Source organism: Ambystoma mexicanum, chromosome 7p, assembly GCF_040938575.1.
Source record: "Ambystoma mexicanum isolate Mex_15411 chromosome 7p, UKY_AmexF1_1, whole genome shotgun sequence".
Classification (NCBI taxonomy): Eukaryota; Metazoa; Chordata; class Amphibia; order Caudata; family Ambystomatidae; genus Ambystoma; species Ambystoma mexicanum.
In genome coordinates, this window is record NC_090939.1 from 821,936,742 (window position 1) to 821,949,447 (window position 12,706).

At 49.6% G+C, this 12,706-nt stretch overlaps 1 protein-coding gene across 1 annotated transcript in view; it reads right to left on the reverse strand.

Annotated features, from left to right (window-relative positions):
- The window catches only part of LOC138526344 (interleukin-5 receptor subunit alpha-like), a 692,931-nt gene that overhangs the window by 217,350 nt on the left and 462,875 nt on the right, over window positions 1-12,706 (reverse strand). The window lies entirely within an intron of this gene.

The following is a 12,706-nucleotide window of genomic DNA, read 5'->3' on the forward strand; positions in this document are numbered from 1 at the left end:
GAGAGGGTGCTGTGCAGCACAGCGGCAGGGATCGCACCACCAGCCGGAGACGCAAGGCCCAGCTCCCCTCCCAGATTGTCATCTCGTCGGGGAGTGAGGAGTCTGGTACCGCGTCCCAGGCCGCAGCTGCCGAGGGTAGGTCCAAGAGGCGGAGGTTGGAGGTGGACTCCTCGGCAGCAGAAGGGGCAGCTGAGACCCCACAGAGTCCGACGGCGGAAGATGGCATGGTGTCATCCAGGTTGGTGGGGGGTTTGGTGGAGGAGGAGGCCGTGGAAGGGACTCACACGGGGTCTGGAGATGGGGATTCCATTGGTGCTAGTGGTGCAGTGCAGGACCAGGGACAGGAGGCAGCACAGGCCACCGCGGAGGTGCCTGTGTGCAATCCTGTCCCTGATCCTGTCACTGCATGATCTGGCACCAGCAGGGATGCCCACGTCCAGACCCGTTTTCAGGGAGGGGATGAGCGCACAACAACTGGCTTTCCTCTCCCCGTGGACGTGGCTATCCGGGACCGTGTTGAGCCTGTCCTGGCCGGGTTAGCGTTGCGTCAATGGGGCATGCAAGTTGACGTGCTGTCTTTTCGTGAAGAGACTGCATGTCATCTCAGGTGCCTCTTTGACCGCGTTGACCTGCTGGGACGGGTCACCAGTGCTGGATTCCTCCGTGTGCTGGACCTTCTTGCGACCCCCTCCTCACCTGAACCCCCTATGCGCCAGTCGTCCTCCATGCCATCTTCCCACCCATGTATCACCTGGGTACCCTGTGGAGCTGCCTCTGACCCTGCGGCCAGGCTGGTGGAGGACACATCCCTGCCACAGTCGGGAGTCGGACGTCCAGCAGGGGTGGCCACCTCAACAACTGCACCCCAGCCGGAGGAGGATGTGCAGGCAGCAAGAGCCAGGGCACAGGCAGAGGCACAGCAGCAGCAGCAACAAGTTGGGAGCCATGATGGCTCGGGGCCTTCAACATCGGAGGGGCAGGCATCGGCCAGAGGGCAGGAGGACCCAGGACTGGAAGTGTCTTCCGTGTGGCAGCGGTTAGGCCATGCTATAGATGCGTAGCGGCAGCGGGCAGAAGAGGCACGGCTCACGATGGTCAGGGCGGAGAACTCCATGCGTAGGGCTCTGAGGCGGGCCGAGTGCTTCGAGGCAATTCGCAGGGACCTGGAGGTCCACATGTCATTGTCCCTGCGAACCCTCGGGGCTATGGAAGAGGCCGCCTCCGGGACATCGAGCAGGAGTTCGATGATGCCCTGGCCCGGGAAATCGGGAAGTGAGCCGTCGGACTAACCCGCTGCCATTGTAAATAGTTTTTAGAGTTAGGTTTCCTTTTCCTTTTCCTTTTATTTGTGGTCAATGGACAATGCCACACACATTTGTATATAGTTCTATTTTTAGGTAGTTTCTTAGGTAGGTTTCATTTGTTTGGTTGGGCTCATGGACCCTTTACATAGTTGGACAATGGATTGATTTGATATGTTTTTTTGATTTTGCACATGGAATCATGGAATTTTCTTTTGGAAAATGGATTGTGAATAGTTTGATCATGGATTAATTTAATTTTTTTTTTCCTTATGGACATGAAGCAATGGATTTTATTTTTTTACATTTCCTTTGGATTTGCGTATGTAGAGGGAGAGTTTGGACTGTTTTTCTTTCGATTTTTTTTGGATTAGTTATAATTTTCATTCACTCATCTTTTGCACATGCTTTTCATTTCATGTTTGGTATTTTTGTATGATTTCATTTCATTTATTTATTTTTGTACATAATACATTTTCATATTTTATTTCCATGTGTGGGATTTGCTCATTGGGTTGATGCATGTGAAAATGTGGGTTTACACAATCAATGCCAACCAGTGTATCTGTGTGACGGACATGTGTTGATGTACATAGTTGACTTTTGGTTTGTGTCTTGAGATAGGCATGTCAGTGTGGGGTGGATTGGGAAATCATTGCGTCTCAAGAATGGGGTGGCGTGATGTGGTTTTTTGGTGTAGAAGTGGGCCATGATTGTGCTTCTTTATTTTGTGTAGGGGGGGACATGAGTGGGGGCCTGCTGGCAGGTGCCCCTGACTGCTGGGGGGTGGGGGTGCAGGGGGACATGAGTGGGGGCCTGCTGGCAGGTGCCCCTGACTGCTGGGGGGTGGGGGTGCAGGGGAACATGAGTGGGGGCCTGCTGGCAGGTGCCCCTGACTGCTGGGGGTGGGGGTGCAGGGGGACATGAGTGGGGGCCTGGTGGCAGGTGCCCCTGACTGCTGGGGGGTGGGGGTGCAGGGGGACATGAGTGGGACATGAGTGGGGGCCTGCTGGCAGGTGCCCCTGACTGCTGGGGGGTGGGGGCACAGGGGTACATGAGTGGGACATGAATGGGGGCCTGCTGGCTGGTGCCCCTCACTGCTGGGGGTAGGGGTGCAGGGGGGCATGAGTGGGGGCCTGCTGGCAGGTGCCCCTGACTGCTGAGGGGTGGGGGTGCAGGGGGACATGAGTGGGACATGAGTGGGGGCCTGCTGGCAGGTGCCCCTGACTGATGGGGGGTGGAGGTGCAGGGGGACATGAGTTGGTGATCACTAGTGGAAGGTGACATGTGTGCTGGCTGGGGCGCGTGGCCAGGGGTGCAGGGTAGTCCCCTGTGTTGTGGGTTGCCTGCAGGGGCCGTGGATGGGGTGGAGGGCACACCTGGGAGGACCCACACTGCCAATTCAGGTGTGGGACTCCCTGTGCACCCCACTAGATACACGTACCCGCTCTGACAGCGGAATCGCGTGTGAAAGTTCACATAAACTCCAGTAATAGACGTACTGCACTCGCACAGGGCCCTTCGCGTGTGAAACTTCCTGCAAATCCCAGTAATACACGTACCCCACTCGCACAGGGCCAATCGCGTGTAAATCTTCCCGCGAACCCCAGTAATACACGTACCCCACTCGCACAGGGCCAATCGCGTGTAAAACTTCCCGCGAACCCCAGTAATAGACGTACTCCACTCACACAGGGACCTTCACGTGTGAAACTTCCCGCGAACCCCAGTAATACACGTACCCCACTTGCACAGGGCCTATCGCGTGTGAAACTTCCCGCGAACCCCGGTAATACACGTACCCCACTCGCACAAGGCCTATCGCGTGTGAAAATTCCCGCAAACCCCAGTAATACACGTTCCCCGCTTGCCGTGAGCTGTGTGGCGGCCCTGTATACTGGTCCAGGGTTAGCGCAGCCCTTTGCGCTGGATTGCGGATATCGATGGCTTTTCCTTGCACGAGGGGTGTTGGATGTGGGTTTGGAAGGGGTGTGGTGTGTGGGTGTGCTCCTTTTGTGCTGTGCCAGACTCCATTGCCTCCACCTGTGCTGATTTTGTGCACCTGCGGCAGGTTTCAACACAAAAGATTGCTATTTACGGCTATCCTGCGATACCATTGTTAACAGCATCATGGTAACCGTTCTTACCGGCATCTGGATGCCGGTAAGTGCATGTCCATGAACCTCGTAATATGCACTTCCTTGCGGCATGCCTGTGTGTTAGGGAGAATTCTCATTCTATGGCTAATTTCCCTTACCTAGTGAGTCCCTCAGCAGCTTTGGTGGATTTCTGGAGTTTATTTTTTCCACTGGGTAAGAGTGTGAGCTTTTCCCCCACTCTTACCTGTGTTTTGCCATGTGTATTTCATCTGTTTTTGTGATTGTGGACTCTGGAGTACACCACTTCAGTAGCCCCACTCTTTTGTGTGTTACACAGCACCTTCAGTGCAGTGACACAGGGTTGTCTTTTGGACTTCCCACCGACTCCATTTCTAGGGCTGACTAGTGTCCCCCACAAAAGGGTAAAGTTGCCATTAACTTTACATAGTCATTTAACCACCGATCCAGTACACCCCATCTTACATGGAGTATTGGAAAGGGTTAATTCTTAGCCCTTTTATCTGTACCTCTTGGAGCATTGTTTCGCTCCCTTAACAATAAGACTTGGTTGTGGCAGTGGTACCTACCCTAATTTTCCTACCGCGATTATATTACATAACGTGGTAGTGTTTTAGGCTATTTTAGTAGCCTCGAACTTTAAACCCGCTAGCCCAAATACTTTTTCATTTGTTTTTGTTAACATCCTTCTTGGGTCTTTCTTTGCGCGGCAAACCAGGTTTGCCTCCTTTGTTTGCCGACGTTTGGTGGGCTTCTGACCAGAAGCCCTCCTTTGGCATCTGGATGTCTAGATGGGCTGAATGTGGGGGAGGGGTGTAGTCACCCCCTGCACAGGGACTCCTTGGAGACCCAAGTCACACTGTGTGTTGATAACTGAGGTGGTTGTCCGGGCTGGACAACCTCCCTGCTGAGTGATTGACAGCCAGGCTGGGTGAATGGGGGATTTTGGCATAAAAGGCAGGACTCTTGGGCTAGAAGTCAGAGAGCCACTGGAACTGCAAGGAACCGAAGAGAAGCGGAGAAGAAGACGGCTGCTGCAACCCCGAGTCCCGGTGAAACCCTGCTGCAGTCCTGAGCTATCTACCCCTTCAACGACCAGAGAAGATCCAGTCCGGAGTCTTCTTCCCTTGAGCCTGGTGGGACCAACCAGCTCGTCTTTTCTTCAGTCAGAGAATCCTCTCCTGGGTCGAAATCACTGCTGTGCTGTAGTGGTCCGGATAGCCATCAGAAGAGCCCTCTCCTGATTTAAAGGAGCGCACCTTTTATTCATTGTTGTCTTTTTCGCTGCTGCTGACCTCATCCCTGGGTAGTGCAGATCGCTCCAGACGTCCTCTTTCTTGTCCCCACGAATGAAGCCGCAGGAACCGTGAATCTGCAGGAACTACCAACTGCTGTGGCACCAGCTTTTCTCCAACGGAATAAGGTACTGTGCACACTTGGTCATTCTCTCCATCTGACCAGCCGGAATTGGGGTGAACCCTTTCCCTCCACGAAGATTTGCTCTTCCTTCTCTCATAACTCTTCCTTCCATTTGACAATCTTTACGAACTCTTGGCATCTCGAATCTCGAACTGTTCTACGTGTGATCCCCGGCAACTGAGCATCTCCTCCATTGACACTGGCGCAGGCCTATTGACTTTAATCTGTATCTTTGAATAAGTCCTCAAGTCTCCTTGCCTTGAAAAAGTATTGCCTATGATTTTTATTCACTTTTCCCTTGTTTGAAATTCTAAAGTACAAAGTGTGTTTTAACTTCGTGAGCATTTCTATTTGCGGGTACGCGTTAGTATCGCAACACCGGTCTGTCAAATCCTAATGTACTTACCTTGAATTTTCTGAAACAAGTGGAATCGGTTGTGTGTAGTGTATTGTATTTTACGTGTGGTTTCGAATTTATAGAAGTGAAGTGTTTTATAACAGATGGTTTAAAATAAATGTACTTGTATTTTTTACCTGAAACCTTGAGTCAGTGTTTGCTTGAGTCACAGTAATTGTGGTCCTTTGTGTAATCTCTGCTACTGCTCATTTACTCTTGAGATAAGTCTGGCTGCTCCGCTACTGCTACCACTTTAACAGTGTAGTACAGGCTTGTACCAAAGGTGAACTTGTATTACCACTTGTAGGGCCTCATTACGACCTGGGCGGTAACCATGGCGCTATTTGCGACATGGTTGCCACCGGTAAACTACCGATTCCGCCATGGTGAATGGCGGAATTACCGCCCCATTCCAAGGTCGGTGGGGGCGGTAATTCCCCATTCACCATGGCCCTTCCCCATTCCCATTGAGCCCCAATAGGGCTCAATGGGAATGGGGAAGGCGGTAATTATGGTACCGCAAATTGCGGTACCATGATTACCTCCAAAGTCCCTTTGCGGGTCCCGTCCTTAACGTTAAGGGAGGACCTGCAAAGGGACCTCGGAATAGGGCGGTAAGGGATTACTGGTACCGGTGCCCTTACCGGTAATCCCTTACCGCCTGGGTCGTAATGAGGCCCGTAGTCTTAATTGTGCGTAGTGGTCCCTAAGGGCACTGCACAGGATTCTGCCTAACACTGTGTTACTGGCACGGCTGCCACGTGCCTGCGCTCATTGCGGGAAGGTGCTACCCAGTCACAGCGGGTCCCTTCAGATGCCGGTAGCATCGGCATCATTGGTCGTAATGCACCAGTCCGGTAGACGATGCCGGTATTCACGTGCCGGTATCGTTATTACCGGACCAGCAACCTTGTAATGAGGCCCACTCCTCCGGATCCCAGGTGCTTCTTTATATGCCAGAAAGATTCATCATGTGCTAGAACTTGCTACTATACAGCCTCATTTGCATAAGTAATGCATGATATGATATGATATGATATGATGAGTCATTTTTAACGGGCCATTGCACAAGTGCTTCTAGGCGTGACAAGGCAAGGTAGGGAGACAGAGGGAGGATGAAACAAACAATCTTACTAGGCCTTGTGTCATTCAGATAGTGCAAGTGCAGGGGGCGGGGGGAAAAGGAGAAGTTCCAGGGGAGGGAGAAAGGGAAGTGCAGTGAAATACAGCCCGGAAGCAGTGCAGGTGCTTGCAGTTTGTAGAGGAAGCCAGGGGCCCGTTGAGTTCAGAGGGTAGCCAGGTGACCAGTGAGCGTGGCACACAGGTGGTCAGCAAGGGAGAGCAAGCGAGATAGCAGCAGTGAAAAGGAAGGTCTTGAGCTGCTTCCGGAACCTGAGGTGGTCCTGTAGGAGTTTGATTGGGGCAGAGAGGCCATTCCAGAGGGAGGCGCTTGCAGAGGAGAGAGATCTACCTCCAACTCTCTGCCTGGAGAAGCATCTGACCGTTAGAGAGTTATAGGTAGCTGAGCGAAGGGCTTGAGAAGGAAGATGTTTAGGGAGAGAGAGTTGGATGTAATGTGTGCCCAACCCCAGACAGCCTTGTGGCCAATGCAGAGGGTCTTGAACTTGATCCTTGCAGCCACTGGAATCCAGTGGATTTCAGGGCTGGAGAGATATGATCCCGGGGCTTGAGGCCAAGGACAATTCTTGCAGTCCTGTTCTGGATTAGTTGCAGAGGGTGGAGGGTAGAGGAAGTCAGGTTGAGATAGAGGCTGTTGCTGTAGTCCACCCTAGAGAGAAACAGGGCTCTGGAGATGTTGAGCTTCTGGGGGAAAGTCAGAAAAGGAAGAATACCTCTGAGGAGGTGCAGCTGATAGTCAGCCTTCTTTGAGAGGTCCGTGATGTGGGTGGAGAAGGAGAGAATGGAATCGAAGATGACCCCAAGGTTTTTTGCCTCACAGGAAGGTGCCGGGAGAGGGCCCAAGGAGGAGGGCCACAGTGAAAGAGGGAAAGCGGGAGCAGGGGTCACAATGAGGAGGAACTCTGTCTTGCTGGCATTGAGGCAGGGTATGTTGCAGGTGCACCATTTCTGAATCGTGGATAGATAGTCAGGAATGAGCAAGAGAGGAGAGGAGGCAGAGGGGAGCCTGAGGGAGAGTGAGTATCATCTGCATAATACTGAAAGTTAGAGGAGAAGGTAGAGATGAGGTAGGTCAAAGGGGCCACATAGAGGTTGAAAAGCCAGGGAGAAAGGTTGGAGCCCTGGGGAACACCACATGTGGAGAGAGAGAGATGGGGGCGAGAAAGGACTCCAGTTGGGCCTGAGAGGGATGTCCAGGAGTATGGAAGTCAACCAGGCGAGGGCCTGACCCATGATGGCCTGGTTCTCATGGAGACGATTGATCAGGATGGCATGGTTGACCGTGTCGAAAGCAGAGGAAAGATCAAGGAGGATGAGGACAGAGGGAAGGATAGAATCCAGATTAGTGAGCAGGTCTTCACAGGTGTTCAGGAGAGTGGTTTCCGTGCCTCTGACTGTTCTGAAGTTACACTCATGGTCATGGAGACAACCAACAGATTCAGTGTGGAGAGTGAGCTGAGAGATGAGCAGCTTTTCCAGGAAAATGCCAAGGAAAGGAGTGATAGAAATCTGGCGATAGTTTACCTGACAGGAAGGATCAGCGGACGGTTTCTTCAGGAGGGTATGTACAAGGGAGTGCTTAAGGAGGGGAGTGGAAAGTTCCAGTGACAAAAGAATGATTGCAGAAATCGCATCATAGGTTACATGCAGCTAGACATTCGGACGCGTAGCCTCATTTGCCTAGCTAAGCTCATCACTCTATTATTTGCACTTACCTATTTCTAATGTTGAAGGCATACACTTTTAAAATGGGTATGCACTGCGCATGCCGCAAAAGCACCATTCCAACCTTCCTCTAGTCTTCCCCACCTTCTCTTAACCGTACTGATTGCAAGGCAGCAGATATGTCTGTTTTGTGTTGATTGATTTTACATTTGTTTTATTAAATATTAAAGTTGAAATATGTTTGCTTTCGCTATTTTCGGTGAAAGTTATCTTTACCTCTTCATTTTCAGTATTCTACATTTTGTAGAGTTATTTTTACTGTGTACCATCTGGTTGGGCACAGGTATTAAATATGTCTATAGTCCAGGTGGGATAATGTCACTGTGATTACCACTGCTTCCAGATGAAGAAAAAATAAGATTTTGAAATAGAATCTTTACTGCAATAACAATAGCTGCTTGAAGCAGAATGTACATGAGGTCCAAAGGTGAGATTGTGATCAAAGCAAAATGCAAGATTGCGGCCGGGAGGGACTAGCACAGGTGGAGCTCCTGTGTTTTTGGGGCCAATGCTGAAGCCCCCTGAGGTCAACCACCAAAGCCCACAAGCATTAGCACTACTATGCCTTATTGGGTTATAGCCAAGTATGAGCCCTTTACCAGTCTATAACCTTCATGCACTCCTTGTATGGATAAGTGTTAGAACCAAGACCCTGGCCAAGTCTGAGCGGATCTGGGTATTTGTGTGCAGACCTGGAAGCCAGAGGTTTGGATGAAGATAGAGGTTAAACATGAGAATAGTCCTGGAGGACCTCAAACAATAGAGGAGAAGATGAGAATGGGAGAAGAGAGAACAATTGACTGGTATAAACGGGTCATTCAAGGGCTTCTGTAAAAGCAGGACCAGTATATGTTTCTTCATGTCATGGCTGTACCGAAGGTAAGAAAGATTCTAGCAGGGATGTCAACGATGCAAGTGTAGTCTCCTAAAGCTGTTTCAGCACCACTACAGGAAAAGGAAAGATTGGAGGGTCAGATATGCGACCAGGCAGTAATTTAGCAGTGCAATCAGTTATGTGTAAGGGAAAAGGTGTGAGTTGTTGGTCTTCAGACAGCTGAGTAGATTTTTCTACTCAGTCGAATGATGGCTAGAGGTTAGCGCTCATGTGGGCAGCATGACCCGAGTTGAATGAATTAATGGTTTGATCTAAGCAACAAAAAAGTAGAGGGGTATTTATGAAGCAATTGGGATAACGTAGGAGAAGGATGTGTCAGACAAATGAAAACAAGTTATTTAAGAACTTTGAAAGTTATTTCCGAGGATTATTAGAGCATGAAGTACGGTAGGTAAAACACCCGATGTTAGCATCATAACTCAGATGACGATACGAGCACAGGTGGGGCTTGAAAACAATGCATTGTGCAGCTTCATTTGCTCAGGAATGAATGTCCCTATTTTCCTGCAGGCCTCTTAACTCGGAAGGTTCCTAAAGCTACTTGCATGGGCTTGCAATCACTGATGGGTAAACTGCATTTTGCAAGGTCAAGCAAAGTGATTCCAGCAGGAAGAGCCTGTGTCAGGCCCTAAAGACGGCTGGTCTACGACATGCGCAACAATCTAAAGATGTGGGTCAATTTCTGTTTAATTTCCACTGCGTTCAGTTGTAGAAGGGTCCTTGGGTGGACAGCAACAGTTATGAAACCTCTAAGGACGCTTCAGGAAGGTAAGGTTTCATTGCCGTGCTGAGCAACCAATGGTGCGATCTATCTTGGCCTAATCACTGGTGTGAGGTGGAGCGCACCAAAAATATAGCCCTGCTGGAACTGTTCCCCACCATAGTTGCTTGCCACTGATCTGGTCAGAACGTCGATGATACAAGGGTAACTCTGTGGTCAGACAACTTACAAGTTGTTTAAGTAATCAATAATGGATGGGGCTTCTTGCCCAAGGGTGCTCATGTTGCTCATGGAATTAACAGCAACTGTCTCTAAAATGAACACTGATGTACTAGTATACCCATGCCGGGGGTCAAGAACTGTGCAGCTGGTGCGCTCTCTCTTTTTCAGTGAACACGATTTTGAGACCTGGACCCACAAGTGAACAGGCAATGGTGCCATTCCCGCCTAGGCTGGGGGAATAGTTGGGCAGATATGAGCAGGGCCATTAGTAACCTACTGATGCTTGACATGGTACACAAAATGCTGAGACACATTACAAATGTCACCCAGCACATTGAAGTCCCACAGAAAGCACACAACCTGACGTGCTTATTCATTGGGTGGGCCTGTAACAGATTTAAAAAAAAAATGAATGGCAAGGAGGACCCCACCAAAGTTCGCTACAAAAAAATGGGCATCAAAGGAAAGGATGGAGCAAGTTGGAAATCCCTAATGAAGACACCAGGTGCCACACTGATTTTGTACAACCAATGACTCTCGTGGACATCCTCCCTCACATTTGCAAATCTGACTACGAGGGCAAACTGTTAAAAGCAGCATTCGTGCTAGCTTTCTTTGGGGGCAATGAGGATGGACAAAAATGGGCAAGCAACACATCTGATGGAAGGGTAGGGATGATGGCTATGGTTGACACCACTGTGGTCGAGCATTAAGCGTGCATTTGGTTGCGCCGGTCAAAACCATATTAGTAGGGTAAAGGCAGAACCATCATACTAGCATGTACAGCAAACAGATTCTATAGCCCGTCTCTCATCTGAAGCTTTCCTAGAAGTCAGGCCTATCCCAGATGCTCCCTTCCAAATACACCAGGACGGGTCAGCACTGATTGCTATTAATTCCAGACAGCTCTGAAAAATAGTCCTGGATACGTTTGGTAGGTGTTTGGGTGGCCTTGGTCACAAAGAAGTGATGGAAATAGCGTGTTGGAAATCAAGCTGCTTTAAAAGATATGTGAGGGTTTATAAGATGTGATGCAGCCCCCGAGTGCCAAATTACATGATATGATATGATATGATAGTTTATTTATATAGCGCCTATACACAAAGTGTTTCAAAGCGCTTCAAGGCAAGGGAGGGAAGAAGGGAAAACACAACGACATTCTTACATGCCATGAACAGTAAGGATGTGAAATTAACTATCATACTCGGCCTGACTTTCAGATAGTGCAAGAGCTAAGACGTAGATAAGGAAGGGAGTGGGAGAGTGGGAAGGAAATGGAAACAGACAGGTGACTACTGTACTAGGCCTGATGACATTTCTGGTAGAGCAGGAGAAAAACAAAAGGTGAGGCAGAGGGGTGCAGAAAGGGAGGGGAGGAACAAAACAAGCGACTATCGTACTAGGCCTGACGCCATTTCAGATAGTGCTGGAGGGGGTGGGGGGACAAGTAAGGGGCAGGAGGAGGAGGCAGACGAGATTGCTATCATACTAGTTCCAGGGACAATTCTGATAGAGTAAGTGCATAGAAGAAATTAAGGGGAGGAGGGGAGGAGATAGGAAAAGGGAGAAAGGGAGAGCAGTAGAGAACAGAGAGAGAACATCTTCTCCTCTCAATGTGACCCACAGAGAAAAATAAAAGTGGTGTGGGTGATCTGACATTCATACATTTCGTGGACCAGCAAAAGATGGGATTCAAGGTGGGAGGATGTTAAAAAACACAAACCCACAATTAAAGGATGGGCGACAACTGGCATGTGATGGAAGAGCTTGGAAGAGAAATTAACGGATTGGGAGGGATTGGAAGAGAAAATCATGGCTATCCTGCAATCACAAAGAAATCCAGTGGTGCTGGTCAGAGATTTGGGAGGCCACGGTCTTACAAGCCTCAGCAGAGGGAAATTACTATGTGACACAATGAGTTCATTCTGAAGTCTCAGCGCTCTCCTGGGGGACTCAGAGCTGATTTATTTTGAAAAAGTACTTCCTTACAGTTGACTGTCACACTGGGCAGTGGAAAAATCAAGCAAATAATTATCAAGTTCATGAGGAAGTTCTGTAAGGTCTCGATTCTAACATCTGTGCAATGGCCTAATGAATATGAACGTGCTCAGCTACTATTTAAAGCATTGGGTCCACCTCTCGAAAGAGGGACAGGACCTTTTTCTGACCAAGGACACAGTCTTCATAGAAAGCAAGCATGGCAGAGACAATAGGGGTTAACCCCTATCTTGGCATGATGCTTTTTTGAAAGCGACCAGACTGATCTGTAAAAAAGACATTGGGGCTCATTTAAAGTGTGCCGGTGTGGTAATAACATGCCAGTATTAGCGTACGTTACCGATCCGGCACACTCCAGGTTTGCCAGCGGGGGGCCTGATTTACCTCCAGCCAAGAGCTAAAGTTAAGTCAGGCACCCCACCGGCAAAAAACAGCCGGGATTAATACCGGCAATCCCCCATGGAGCCCTATGGGACTCCATGGAATGGGGATTAACTACCCTTACTGGCACTTGGAATCTGCCGGTAATTCCAGCAGACCAAGTGCCAGTAACAGTAATTCTGTCTGGTGGTATCCTTGAAGGTTTCCTGGTGGGATACCACCAGACTTGTACCAGCCTTGTAACGAGTACCATTGACTATGAAATAAAAAGGGATTTGGGGCACCCAAATTTGGGGAGCCCAGGAGAACTAAATTGAAAGTACTGGCGATTATAAATACAGCGTTGTTGCATTTTAATTGCTGCGCCTTTCGTTTTGAGTCTCCCGGGCT